The sequence below is a fragment of the Daphnia pulex genome, chromosome 2 (assembly GCF_021134715.1).
Source record: "Daphnia pulex isolate KAP4 chromosome 2, ASM2113471v1".
Lineage (NCBI taxonomy): Eukaryota > Metazoa > Arthropoda > Branchiopoda > Diplostraca > Daphniidae > Daphnia > Daphnia pulex.
In genome coordinates, this window is record NC_060018.1 from 2,720,036 (window position 1) to 2,734,028 (window position 13,993).

Consider the following 13,993-nt stretch of genomic DNA (forward strand, 5'->3'; position numbering starts at 1 on the left):
CCAGCGCCTCGACCCCAGTCTCTCTCTCTCTTTTTTTTTCTTTTCTTCCTTTCTATGGTATTATTATACTGTCCCAAATCGTGTGTATGCCATGCTCTCCTTTTTTTTTCCATTAACAAAAGGCTATAGGCCGGGAAAATGATATTCAACTATCCGATACGGAAGAGAGAATGTTGAAGAGAAAGAAAAAAAAACAAACACAAAAACGAAATGATAAAGGCACAACACGTTCTTTTCCAAGACTGGATTATGTACGGGTGCGCGGTCGAAAAAAAAAATGGTGAGTGAAAGAGAAAGAAATGTCGAACACTTTCGACGGTGAAAACTAGTCGCGAAAAATCGATCTCTCGCCGTACAGTCACGCGTGGAGCGGAGCTTAGTCGACTGGAAAAGCACGAAGCATAAGTTAGTTATAACTACCGTCTTGCATTGATTTTACACGAAGAAAAAAAAAGTACACGGGCAGTTGTCAGCGATATTCTCCGCCTTAGCAGTCATCAGGTTGAGAGTAGAGATTTTTTTTTCAGACCTTGTAGTTTATTTTCTCGATGATTTCGGGTTTCCTTTCTCCGGTCTCTCTTTAATTTTTTTGCGCTTTTTGAGTCTTGTTTCTCATTCTCTTTCTACGATACAATAAGTAGATACTATCCCTCTTTCTCTTTCACAGAGAATCGCGGATCGCGAGGAGAGTGTCTCTTTTTCTAATTCTCTCTCTTTCGGACAGCTGCTGGCCGCTCGAATTAGCGGAAAATTGTTTTTTTTTTCGGGATTTCTCCGATCTGGTAAGGGCCGATTACGTTACAAATGAACAGTTTCATAGACGCAGTTATTGTTTTTCGTCGCCCTCCATATCAGCGAAAAAAACCATATGCTAAGTGCGTCGATGACCGTCATATAAGCCAGTACTTGTCATTCTCTCCAATAACGATTGCTGAGCGAATGCAGTGAAAAGCTATTTCTTTCATTAAAAAACCCGGTTGTTTTTCGTAAAAAAACCCAATGGTAAGGGGTTTTTTTTTCGATTGGGATGTCCTACATCAATTTCTTTATAGATTGGTATTGTTTTTTGCTCGTAACTGCGTCTTACTTTTGGGTTGGTTTGTTTGTTCTTCTATGGGTTTTTTTGTCTTTTAGTTCTTCTAGGGTTTTTTGTCAAGTTTTTTGTTGCCAACCTTAGTGATTAGAAGTGGATGTCACACCGTTTTTACTTTGTTTGCTTATTGCTGCTGCCAAAAAAAGAGAGAGAGAGAGAGAGACCTGTTTTCCAATTCTTCGATCTACGTTAGAATGCAGGAAGTGAGCTGCTTCATGTGAATTTTCCTCCCACTCGCGTAAGAGTGTAATCGCAATAATTGGTTCGGCTTTTACCCAAAAAGAAACGATCGCATTGTAAAAATCCAATTTATTCAAAAAGCCCAGGGTTATCACTGATGTTCGGCAGCGATTGCGCACCTCTAACTCGATTTTTATGTCTTGTTTGTTGGTGCCATGTACTCTTTTGCTCTTGAAGGGACCATAATCGAGTTGATAGGAAGTAGTACGCTGGCATTCGGGTGGGGCCTGCAAAAGTGTTGGAACGCTGCGAAACAGCCTTCGACCGATCTTATTCACGGTCACGAATAACACTCTACACGACAACGTCCAGAATAGAGCAATTTTCCCGTCTCACTCGCCTCGGCGGAGCGGTAGCACTCGTCTTCCAATTCCCAACGGGCAACTGGCAATGACTCCACCCTGTTCTATTCGTTCTCTCAACTGTATAGCCGCGAAAGACGTTAATTATTTAGTCTTGAGGGGTTTGCTCCCGATAGAGCAACCACGACAAATCAAGGTTGAAGGGTATAGACACATGAAATAGAACTTGGCCATAGCACCAGGCTACAGCACCAAGTTACCTTGTGGTTTTTGGGAACAGGTAGCCTTGGTGCTCTTCCGTCCAGCACTGGGATTACCAGAGTGTGGGCGTCGTTTGCCACAAGCGCGCAGAGAAAAGATCACCACAGAGAGGGATATGTGTACGAAGCAGGTTGGAACGAAGGTGACATAATTCGAGAAGGGGAATATATAGCGTGACGACGCCAAAGAAAGGAACGCATTTTCTCCTACCCCGGTCAAGGCTAGCCCCCTAGAATAGTAGACTAATTGCGACAGCAGTGTGGATGCGCTAATAAACAAATTTCTCTCTTCTTTTTTTTAAGACGTCCCTGTGAAGCGGAAGAACGTCAATAAAAAAAAACGTCCGGCTCCTGAAATCCGGGGTCCTGCACGTCTCAATCTATTCATTTAACACGGAGACACCAGATCCTGAACGACGAATGACGCAGGCAAAAGATTTGCGACTTTAGTGTGTTGTGGTGGCGACTCAATGAGTGTGAACCATTCGACACCGTGAACATTTGAACGAGGACGTCATTTGTCTCCGGGCGATTGCTTGCTTTTGAATTTCCTTGGAACGAGAGAATAACATCGAAGACGCGTCCAAACATAGCGGTGACGACTTGACTCCTGTGGCGAGCGACCGACCGACGAGCAGCTGTAGAGCGATATTTTCGCAGAATTGAAAGGGTTAGCCAGCCAGAAGAAATGTCTAGTTTCGAAAAACGAGCGCAGGTAGACAACTTCATATAGTACAAAAAGTGACCGAATTCTTGGGGGAAATCAGACTCATATGCATAATATATGACCCAGACCGGTTTGAAACGACCCGGACCATAGGTTAAACCAGCGAAAAACATGGGAAAAATGCTAATGAAATTTTGCCATCCGTCAAACGAGAGAGCAGCAGAAGCAAATAAGAGCCGACGAAATCTGGAAAAACAAACACACACAAACTGGGAATTGTCGAGGTCGAAGAGAGTGTCTATCTAGTGAAAGTGATCCATCACGACCGGCAAACAGAGAGAGAGAGAGAGAGAGAGAGAGAGAGAGAGGAGAGATCAGCAGAGAAAGGCGTCATCGCTGCGTGTTCTTATTGAAATTGGCAACGAGTTGCGTAGAGCCGCCTAGTCGTCGATAGTCTACCCTGCGAAGATCCCAGCAGAATCTGTTTTATTTCTTTGGCAGCCAATCATCACGACCACTATGACCCACCTTGGTCACGACCAACCGATAAAAAAACGAACGAACGAGTTGCACGTGGTGAAGTGAGCCCGTGGAGCGAGAGCAATGTAAAAAACGGCCCAGAAAGGGAAGAATGACAAGGGAGACACAGAAATGGTGCGAATGTCAATGATCGGCCAGGAGATAAAACTGAGTCACAGTTAATGGAGAATGGAGGACTCACCCAAAATTGCTCAAAAATATCCAATGGTCCATGTCCATAACAGCAGCAGTCGAAAAAGCGCGAAAGCCAGCACCCTCCTCCATCGAAGAACAATACTGAACAATGAAGAGTCTTCGATTCAATCCAGAGCTGTGTTGCAATATTCCAACAATGATTAAATCTTATTTTTATTTTCGAAGATGAATAAGACAAATATTATTTAATAAAATAGTTTAATTTATTGGCCATAATTTTATGACTGTGATTCAATTAAATACTTAACAATTATTTTCATCGTGGTTTCAAAATTCAAAACGTGGAAATTGAGGAGGGGGATCGATCGATCGATTGGTGATTGCCTAGGATGCATTGACTTTTTAGGTATTTATAATTAAATAAAAATAGCTGAAGAATAATCAGTAAAATTAAGGGATTTTTTAAAAATATTTTTGGTATTAATATTTGAACAAAAAAATATTTAATCATAGTTGGAATTGCAACACAGCTTCGATTGGAATCGGGGAACTGTCATTGTTATTGTTGTTCTTCGATGGAGATGTTCTATTTCGGGGTTTTTATTCACTACTGCGTTGCTGGACGTGTTTATATTTTTGAGCGATATTAGTAAGTTTTTTCTTGTTTGTCTGTTGTTGAACGTGTATATTTCCCATGCCTTGCTCGTTCGTTAGGTTAGAGTACATCTGGCGTCAACCACCACTTTCTTTCTGGCAACTCTTCAAAGGAAACACAAGTCTACACTTCAAAACTGGTATGTACACAGGAGCATTGTGTTATGACAGTCAGCACTCTAGTTTAGCGATATCAATGGTGGGCGCGTCGTTGAATAAATAATGGGCCAATTTGTTAAGATTGATACACAAGAAAAGTCCCGCAGTTATCGGTCTTTACTGGAGTGAGAAAGGGAAAGGGAATCGAGAGAAAACCAAATTGAGAAAAAGAAATAGAAATGGAAAGAAACAAAGGAAAAACTGGAAATGGGAATAAGACTAAGTTCCCACCATTGTTTTTCTGTTTTTGTTTTTTCTCTCCTGCGTTTCGACCTGGCCGTTATTCGTTATTCAATATGTTACGGTTCCGCATCAGTTGTAGTTTAGGGCAGATCAACAAGGGCCTTATTGTCCGTCTATTTTTTCTTTTGTTTTACATCAATTGCCTCAGTTGCATACTAAACAATAGATATATATTGACTAGAATGCTCCACTCGCCAAGTGGCACACGCATTTTGATGTGTCCATCAAATCGGCGGCGGGTGAAAGGCGAGAACCAAGAGAAAGAAAAGGGAGAAAAGACAAATCGGGCGTGATTTGTGTGGGGCAGCCAGCCTGTATAGATTTCTGCGCGCCGCACTGTTGGTTGGGTTTTTTTTTGCATCAATAGCGGAATCGGGACATTTCAAATTTGAATGTGATAGCGAGGCTTTGGAGTTTGTGTTGTCAGGAGCCCCCACCGAGGCCGCCGAGAGAAGGAAATCAAAACACGAAAATGGCAGAGAAAGTATCGCTATAGTAATGACGCCTGGCTTTATGTTCACGATGCAGTAAACAGGGGGAACTGTTTGGGCAGTATAGCCGAAATAGGACATCGTCTGAAAAAAAAAAATTAACTGAATAGAAATCGGCTCTTCTATATACTAGCTGCTGCTGTTGCTGCCGCCGTTGGTCCACTGCTGGTCTCATCCGTCACCGGTAACTCGTGATCCACCGGTGGACTTTCGTTTCTTCATTCGGCGGGAGACATAAGATTCACAAATTACACAAATTACAGAAACACGTACGGACAAGGGAAATATTATAAAACGAGAAAACGCCATCTGACTATTAGCAATTTTGAATAGAAACTCAGCAGATTCTCCCCCCTAGGAGATGAAATAATTATACTTTCGTTCAGACTGCAGGGAGAGGAGGATAAGTTTTAAGTAATGACGATTCTCGGAAAAAATAAGAACTCGGCACCATTGATTCTCTATCCAGAATCATTAGTGCTCCGGTTTAATGGCCACCGAGTCAGACCAGCTGGGGGATGGTATCACCCGGACAAAATCTTCTCTACCCTGTTCCATTGCTGGAAGAAAACGAATTGGAAAAGCGTGAAAGAAAGCAAAAAGAAAGAAGGAACGAAAAAAAGAAATATTCTCCGACTGAATAACAAAGGTGTGGCCGGACACCGGTCGTTTACGTAATTGGTGGGGCCGATCGAATATCAAAAGTAGAGACTTTTCATTATTATTATCACGCAGTTCGTTCCGTCCCGCGTTACAAAGAAAAATAAAAATAGGGGGAAAAAACCCTCTCGAAATAGACTTTCTTTCTCTATTGTACCGAGCCACTAGTTCCCTCATTTTCAATAGCCTGCTATAGTTACTTTTCCATGTGGAAAAAGAACGAGCGGATTTTTGTATTTGTTTTCTCCCCCCAGCGTCCTGAGAAAGCGAAAGACCTGGGAAATATACACGTGAAGAGGAAAATCGGTCAATATTAAAAGGGTCGCTGTTCTATTAAAAAAACTCCTTGAGGCATTCTTTGGGTGACGTCGCACACACTGTATATATATATATACGGTCCTGCCATGTTTTTGCTATTCATCACGCATCGATTGGCAAGGTGAAGGGAGTTGAAATATGCAGGTGACCACACAGTCACGGGGGTCCCTTTCTTTTTGCTTTTTTTGTTTCGTATAATTTCTGTATTTTTTGGGCCTCTCTTATAGTTTTTCGGTTGCACGTCTTTCCCTTTCCACGATGAGAATCGTCAATATCGTTAAAGAATTTCGTCAGCCGCCCACAAATGAGAGCACGTTTCTCTATCGTGATGAGACAAACTAAACAAAAGTAAAGGAAATTACCAAAGGGAACCCTTTTATCCGCCATCAAAGAGGAGACCTACACACCATTAAGGTATGCCTTATGTTGTGCATGGCAATTCTCTTTCTCTACACACGCTGCCCTCTTTTGTTTGAATGCGATTCCCGCGTCGTCTATAAGGTACAACTTAGTTATCGAGGGGTTTGGGGTTTTTATTTGTTGATTCATTTCGATTTTTCAGTGTTACGGTACGAGGCGAGCGAATCGCACACACACAGCGCAATCCGCATGGCTGGAAAGTAGGTTGAGAAGAGAATTCTTTATTATTATTTTTCCAAGAGAGAGAGAGAGAGAGAGAGAGAAGTGGCGGTGGGCTGCCGTCTGGAACGGGCCAGACCAATGTCTGTACAGCACCCGAGTCCTCTATCGAAACTCCATCGAAGCTGCCGACTATGTCCAAGGTGCTGTGTGCAGTATGAGCGAGAGAATTCGTTGCCCGCTTGGCATTCGGTGCATAGGAGTAAGCGTGAGACTGTAAACGACCTACTTTGTTCCGTCTTAACTAGCACATGAAGGAGAAGAAAAAATCCACCCTAAAAAGTAGCCAACCCCAAAAGAAATAAAAGCTCAAGGAAAAGGAAAAAAAAGAGAGAGAGATGGAGAATGAATGAACGCATCGTTTGTTCTGCGTGTGTGCTGGGCCTCACCAACTAAAGTGTCTCATCTCTGAAGGCGATGGAAGAACGTCGCCAAGGGGCGAGAGAGCCTGTTGGAGCTAAAAGTTGAACCATCAACAGCAGCAGCTCCGAGAAAAAAAGAAAAAAAAGATGGTAATAATACCGTAAGGCTAGGCGGGTTGGAGAGACGCGCTCCAGCACGAGCGCTTCTCTATATACACACGCGGACTTGTTTTCGTATTTGTACCGTAACGCGCTCGCGGGTTTTGCTTTTTCTCTCACATTTTCTCTCGACTAGTCCTCCTGACTTTGTCAATGAAAAAGACGTTTTGTCTTGTTGGCTCGGCGGCTGGATGCGGCCGGGTTCAAGGCTGTACACCTTGTAGATATCCGCTCGTCGCCTTCTTTCTTCTTCTTCTCGCTCTCTCTCTCGGAAGATTCTATTGTTTTTTTTTTCTCTCTCAGCTGCATACGTTTCGTAACTTGTCGAAACGCCCCGACGCTGCGCTGCAACTATACAACCCGTTTTCTGTGTATTTTTCTCGAGGTTCTCGGGGTGTTTTTCATTTGCTCCACGGTTGCTTGTGATTCGTGATCACCATTTCGACGTAGGCAAACAATAGATTTCGGATGAAAACGGCATTGAATCTCGATGGGAAATGAAAAATGATTGCGTAATGAATTGCAAATCAGATGGCGGCGGCGGCGGCGTCTGGCGGACGGGGGATTCCACTTTTTTCTTTTTTTTCTTTTCCCCAAACAAGGCACCAACCGTAATCAATAATATGGCGAATAGCAAAAAAGGAAAAAAAGGGGGAATTGTACAGCACACACGGAATAATTGTCTTTTGCAGATGTTGTCTCGCGATGGGGATGGCGCAATATACTCGGATATGATGGATGGAATCGACGAATGCTTTTGTGAAACACTGGGTCGGCCCATCATAATGGATATATTGAAATGCTGGAGCTGCACCTTTTCTTTTTTTGAACACGGGGCGAGATTTGCTCGACGGGAGAGGCAATGCCGGCTGACAGCATCGGCAACTCGATGCAGCACACACACACACACACCTAAAGGCTTTTACTAAACTGGTGGCTGCAGAGTGGAAAGAGAGGAGGAACGATGGGGAGCTACCAACCGAGTCCTAATCGGCCGGAAGTCCATATTATCTCCTCCGTGACTATTGGGTTGCTTGTTATTGTCGTTCATTCTTTTCTTATATTCATTCAGGTTGTCAAAAAAGGCAATAAGAGAAAGGAAGATGAAGGGATGTATATGGGAGAAGAGAGAGATACGGACGATTGGACGGCCGGGAGTATCACCGGCAGCTGCACGTTGACGGGGTAACGAAGCACAAATCCTGCGCATCACTGCTCGTCCGCATTCAGGATTCAAGGTTAATGTCATATAATACAGTCATTGAAATCCATTAGTGGAAATCCCTTTTCCTCTCTCTCTCTCTCTCAATTGTTGTTCGCAGCTCCGTGTGCTTGAAATACTTTGCCATTCGTTTTTTTTTTCTTCAAAAATCATTTTCTTTTATTATCTTTTTCGACTGATAATGACTTGACGTTAACGACATCGGTTACGAGAAACTCAAATGGATTTCGGAAGATGGGACCGACGCTTCTTGGCCTCTTTACGTATGGCGGAGCCTCTTCCATTCAGTTGTCTGGTCTTGCAGCTCAAACATTCCGTCGTGTATATTCTCTTCTTCTTCTTTTTGCGTCGTTACTGTTAAATTATATGTTTTATCGCATTTATATCTGGCGGGAGTCGAATGCGTGAAACACTCCCACATTCGCTTGTCGATCTCAAGCTGACTGAAAGTGTGCTTTCAGCTATATAGTAAAAACACATTTCACAATTTCGCTGTTCCATTCATTCATTCATTCAGGTTTTTTTTTCTTCTTCTTCGGCGGCGTTATATTGCACGTGGCGTGCGAGCGGTTGCGCAGTTTTTTTTTTCGACTCCTGCTGCCATTAAAGAAGTTGAGGCTATAGGCATGGCGTGCGTTGAACTTACCTTTACACCAATCCATTCGTCCATTCTTTTTGTTTTTTTGTTTCCCTTTCTGATTTTTGAATAGTAGTTTGGTATAATCGCCTCTCTTTTCCCTTCGAGTCCGTTCAGTTCCATTACTGGGTCATGCTGTGGGAGCGACTGGCCATTTTGATGGATCATATTGGAGGATGACCTACCTACAAAGTGCACTGCTGTGTACCTACCTACTTCTCCACTGTGGGCCGATTGTCCGAGCCGGTCCGCCGATATATCGTCACGGAACGTCAGATCAGATTGCAAACTTTTGCCAAGAAAAATCCGCTTATGGATTCGACGCTGCCGTCTCACCAGAGCCGAAAGATTAGCGGAGAATCATATCCCGGGCGTCTCGGCAATGATCACGGAGGAGAAGCCCGGGACCAGAGGAGAGGTCCCCCACCAAAAAACCAGTGATTCCTTTTGTGCTGTCCTCTTTTATCTTTGCTTCTCCTATTGGCCCACCAAATTAGTTAACCGTTGAAAAGGAAACCGAAGAAAGATGTCGGGTAGCAGCCGTGCGCGCTGATGTAATCAAAAACTCCGAAAATGCTGTTGTTGTTGTTGTTGTTGGTCTTTTTCATTTTCATTCCGTAGACGGAGAACTTTTGGCAAAAGATTGGGGTCGTGGGTCTCTTCCTTTCTGTGTCTACCTTCTAAAAAAGCGTCTCATTCCTCTGTAGGACGGGACGGGCGTTAGAAACCAGTCTGGACAGAAAGATTGAGAGATAATGCACAGCATAATTTAGAGACACACAAACAAAACAAAAAAAATGAAGGGAAGAAGAAAAAAATATGAAGAAAGACTCTTTTTAAACGAGTCAAAAGAGAATTAGAATGAAAAAGAAAGAAAGAAACGGAAAAAAAAAGAGAGAGAGGTCAAAACTCCCTAGACCTCTTATCTGTAGAGAAGAAGAAGAAAAAAAAAAACAACCTTCCTTTAACGAAAAATGCCCCGACGGGATTATTATATTGAAATTTACAGGGCAGCAGCAGCAGAGATCTTGTTGCGCGGTCGCACAAAATTCAAGAAAAAATTTTTTCAATGGAAAATTACTAAACCCTTTGCTCTTTTTTTTTTTTGCTTTTTGCTTTTTAATACTGCGAATGCGAGTCATAAATCTTCTTGTCGTCGACACACATTTCTGCAGTCTGCCTGTGATAAACTTGTATATATACGGCAACATCGGTTCATACCTGCGGAGAATTGTATCGCCGAGCGTAGGTATATAAATGTACCTACAGAAGAATGCACTGTATACACTCTCTACGGCAGTCATCAACGTAACACACGGGCGCATCCGGCGTGTTGTTTTCGTGTAGCCCCCAGGTAACTCGTCTTCTATACCGTATAAAAACCGAAAACTTCCATAGAAAAAAGAACTCCTCGTCTCCCTTCTCTCTCGCCTTGAATATGTGATGATCTATTCTCCCAAAAAGCCTGCTGGATTTCCGTTTAGAAGTGGTTTGGTCAGTGTGTATGGTGTGGTGGTGGTATAGATAGTATATAATATACTCGGCGAGATTCTTTCTCTTATTTCTCTCTCTCTCCCGTTTCACTCTAGAATGCTACTCTCCTCGGGCTCTTCTCTTTTCCCCTGACCAGCTCTTGGCTGTTTCGTAACAACGTCCGTGATGAGAAGCGTGTGTGGATGGGTGCTGGCCGATGAATCGAATCGAACCACGAACCGAATCGTATTATCAACAAAAATGCATAAAGTAGTATGCACCTTGCGTCGGAGTATTACGAAACAACGGGATGCGGAAAACCCGTTGAAGCGCGAAAAAATCTTGGGACAGGACAGTTGCCGTTATATTTGCGCTATAAGAGCGTGACAGCCAGGGTGAACTTGGGCAACTCTCGTCATCGGGGGGTCTTTTTACCTGAGTGCTGTCATGGACTTGATGGGGCGTAGGAATTCTGACGGCAGCACGAATGAGCTTTACAAGAGTTTCATGATTGTCCCTTTTCTTCTTGTTTGACTCGACGATTTCTTCTTTTGGACATTTTTTCTGTTTTCTGTTTTGTTTTTCCAACAATACCTCCCCCCCCCCCTATACACTGGAGAGATGTCAGGGTGATTGCCCTTCACCGTATAACCAAGGGGGCCGATACATAGTAGGAGAGAGACAGTAGAAAAACAAGAGAGAATAAGACGAGGAAAGCAAAAAAAATAAAATTCAAATTTTTATAATGAAGCCTGCTGGATATAGGTGCGGAAGACGTGCCGGAAGCTTTCAACTAGGAAAAAGAAATGATATTACGACATGACACTGACACATTTGGCATATCTTTTACATCTCCATGCATCAAACTGAATTTTGAACGAGGCGTAATTTAATGGCAAACGCTTTTTTTTTTTCTTGTGTGTGTGTGGGGGATTTTTCGGCTTATCCTTGACGGTTGCTAAAAATTTTCAACGCTGAAAAAAAGAAAATGAAACAAGAAAAACGAAGAGAAAAAAATGAGTGGGATAATGGACCTCCGTGCGTATTGTTATTTTTCTTGTTCTTCTTTCCTGTTATTGCCTCTCTGTCGTCTTGGCAGTTTTTGTTTGTTCTCCCTTCTCTCCATTTGTTATAGCATCTTGATGAGGTTCTTCCATCTTTCAGCGATGACTTCCTGGAATGCCCGCCCTGATGATCAACGGTCATCATTCACCATCTTCTGCCGCTGTGGTTGTTGCCTTTTTTGTTCTGAATTCTGTTCGGATGCGCACCGAGTTATTATATGATGCGTTGCGTGGGTAGCGCCATTCATTCGAGTAGGTATTATTTACGCAAGTACTATATACACGGTACACGGTCAAAATATGAAGAAGTAAAGGAGAGTCATGCAGGCATCAAGAGCGAGAGTGAATCATTGGCAGCTTCTCCCTTATGAACTCGCCACAATTTGCGCAGCAGTACGATCACATCCAACCACGCAATCACCTGCCAAGTCTTTTATAATGTACAGTGTGAGCTGGCTCTGGGTATATCTACTACGCCAGGTATACACCCATGTACTCTTCAAGGCCAGGGTAAACAAAACAAAACAAACAAACCAGTCAACAATGGCAACAATATAGTAAGAAAAACTTTGGGAGGATGTGGGAGTTGCTGGATTCTTCGACTCGGGGGCCAGCAGTCGAACAAGTCGGCTGCCAAAACACGCGATAGATCGAAAGGTCGTTATAGATGTAAGAATACACAGACGGAAGGAAAGGAGAGATATAATAAGCAACAACACACACACGGCGAGGCACATAATAAACATGGGAGGAAATAAGTGAGGCAAATGATGGAATTGAAAATAAATAAACAAAAGGAAAAGAAATGGAAGGGGGCAAAATGGTGTATAAGGAAACGAATGGTCGTCTTGTGTATCAGCATAATTTCAAATAACACAATAGAGGTTCGGCAGCCCAACGACCGGGAGGAGGGCGATTCTCACGCGATCAATTTGCATGTACGATCCACATAAAAAATAGAAGGAATAGGATTTTTTTTATTAGAGGCGCTGTCGCTGACCAACAAGAATCGGAAGAGGTGGGAGTTGCGCGCGTGGGTCTAATCCAATCGGCAATTCATAAAGACATGAATGAACGGAAAATCAACAAGAAACAATAAAAATGAGTTCAAGGGCCAGGAAAGGAAAGGAGGGAAAAAAGCCAATGGCCTGACTATAAAATTCGGAGAAAAAAAAGATTTGGTGAATTCAAAAAAACGCCACCCAAAAAGAGAGGGCGTTGCTACGACAACCGAAATGAGGGCTCTCGCAAAGCTAGTCCCGAGATCGTCGCTTTGATTTCTCGGTAGTCTCCTATACGCCTCATTTGCCCGTCCGTCTATCGGTCATGGGAACAGGAGGGAGACGAAGTTGAAAGAAGCCAGTTGACATCTTGACAGGTCAGTGTGTAAATAAACGCCGACTAGGACGCGGGACCGAGCGTGAAGACGAGTTTGAAGCCCCAGCAACGGTGACGTCGAGTCGATGTCGTCAGACGGAACTCGGTGGGATGCCCCCGGGGTCGTGCGTGAATTGACCATCGACTATCACTATGCCAATGTAACATTGCAGCCCACCTTGTGCAAATAGTCAAAACACGCACCGTTCTTCAGTGACATCACCGTGCACGACGACAACGACCGTCTTATGAATTGGTGAATGGATAACCAGAGGAGGATCGGTTTACGCGCTAAGTAACGTCTGTAGATGCGCCGCTGTTCAGCAACAAACATCGCTAGGCACGATGGGGGAGCGTGACCGTTCCCCGGTGTTGCGCCGGGGGTTGTCGTGAACTTTTTTTTTTTTTTACAACAACATAAGGTCCCACCTGCATGGGAAGAAGCAAGAAAAAAACGACAATAATAACAACAACAGCAACAAAAGAAGGGCGACGGTTGGGGGATATAGAAGTCGATCGACTGCTTTTCTCCTCATCGACATCAAATGACGCTTATTCTCGCCGTCATCGAACGCGGCGCGCTGATAACCTCCATGTGAGCAATGACCCCGAAAAAGGAAAAAAAAAAAATGCGCTGCTGTGCCGTTCGGCAGCAGCAGCCAAGGCAACTGTCGCCCGCAGCAGAAGCCGGAATCAGAAAACAAGAAGAAGAAGAAGAGAAGTACCACCAGCAGGGGGGCGTCCGTTCGTTCGACTGCTGAATGAATCTGCCTCATATAACAAGCTAATTCTCCTTGCCCGGCCAGATCTCGAGGGGGCAAAAGAAGAAAGAGAATGAATGTGTGTCTATAGTTCTATAGAGGAGAAAAAACGAGAAATAAGAGAAATAGGCTCTCTCCATTCTAGATCAGCGCGAGTGATATAGCGGGCGGCCGACAGGGACAAGCCATAGCCAAAGAGGCCGAGGAATTCTTGTCCGTCCGACCAGCGCATATCGCCAGCAGCCAGAAACCGGCCGTTGTCTGGGCGCGCTGTTTCTTTTTTTTTCTTTTAAAATTATTTTGGTCTGTTTTTCTTGTTTTGAGCGTTTCATTCTACGTATGTATGAAAACATGATTTCGACCCACACCCCGTAAACAAGTTTCTTCCGAGAGATTCTTTTCTCTTTGAAAATTATATTTGTTGTTTTTCTTCTTCTTTTCTTTCTTATTTCTTTAAATAATAATCGTATTACGACAGTCGATGGGGAAGAGGATGACCGAGCGTGGGCCAACCTGTTTTTAGCCTGTGAGATCATT

General features: G+C 43.6%; 1 long non-coding RNA gene across 2 annotated transcripts; it reads left to right on the forward strand.

Moving 5' to 3' along the window:
* Positions 1-3,801: 3,801 nt before the first annotated feature.
* On the forward strand, positions 3,802-9,177 carry LOC124188352. Of its 2 annotated transcripts, XR_006872320.1 has the most exons (4): positions 3,802-3,886; positions 3,952-4,031; positions 7,995-8,160; positions 8,899-9,177. It is a non-coding gene; the product is annotated as an uncharacterized LOC124188352 (long non-coding RNA). The 2 variants fall into 2 exon arrangements; XR_006872319.1 differs by lacking the exon at positions 8,899-9,177 and having other exon boundaries at positions 7,995-8,631.
* Positions 9,178-13,993: the final 4,816 nt, after the last annotated feature.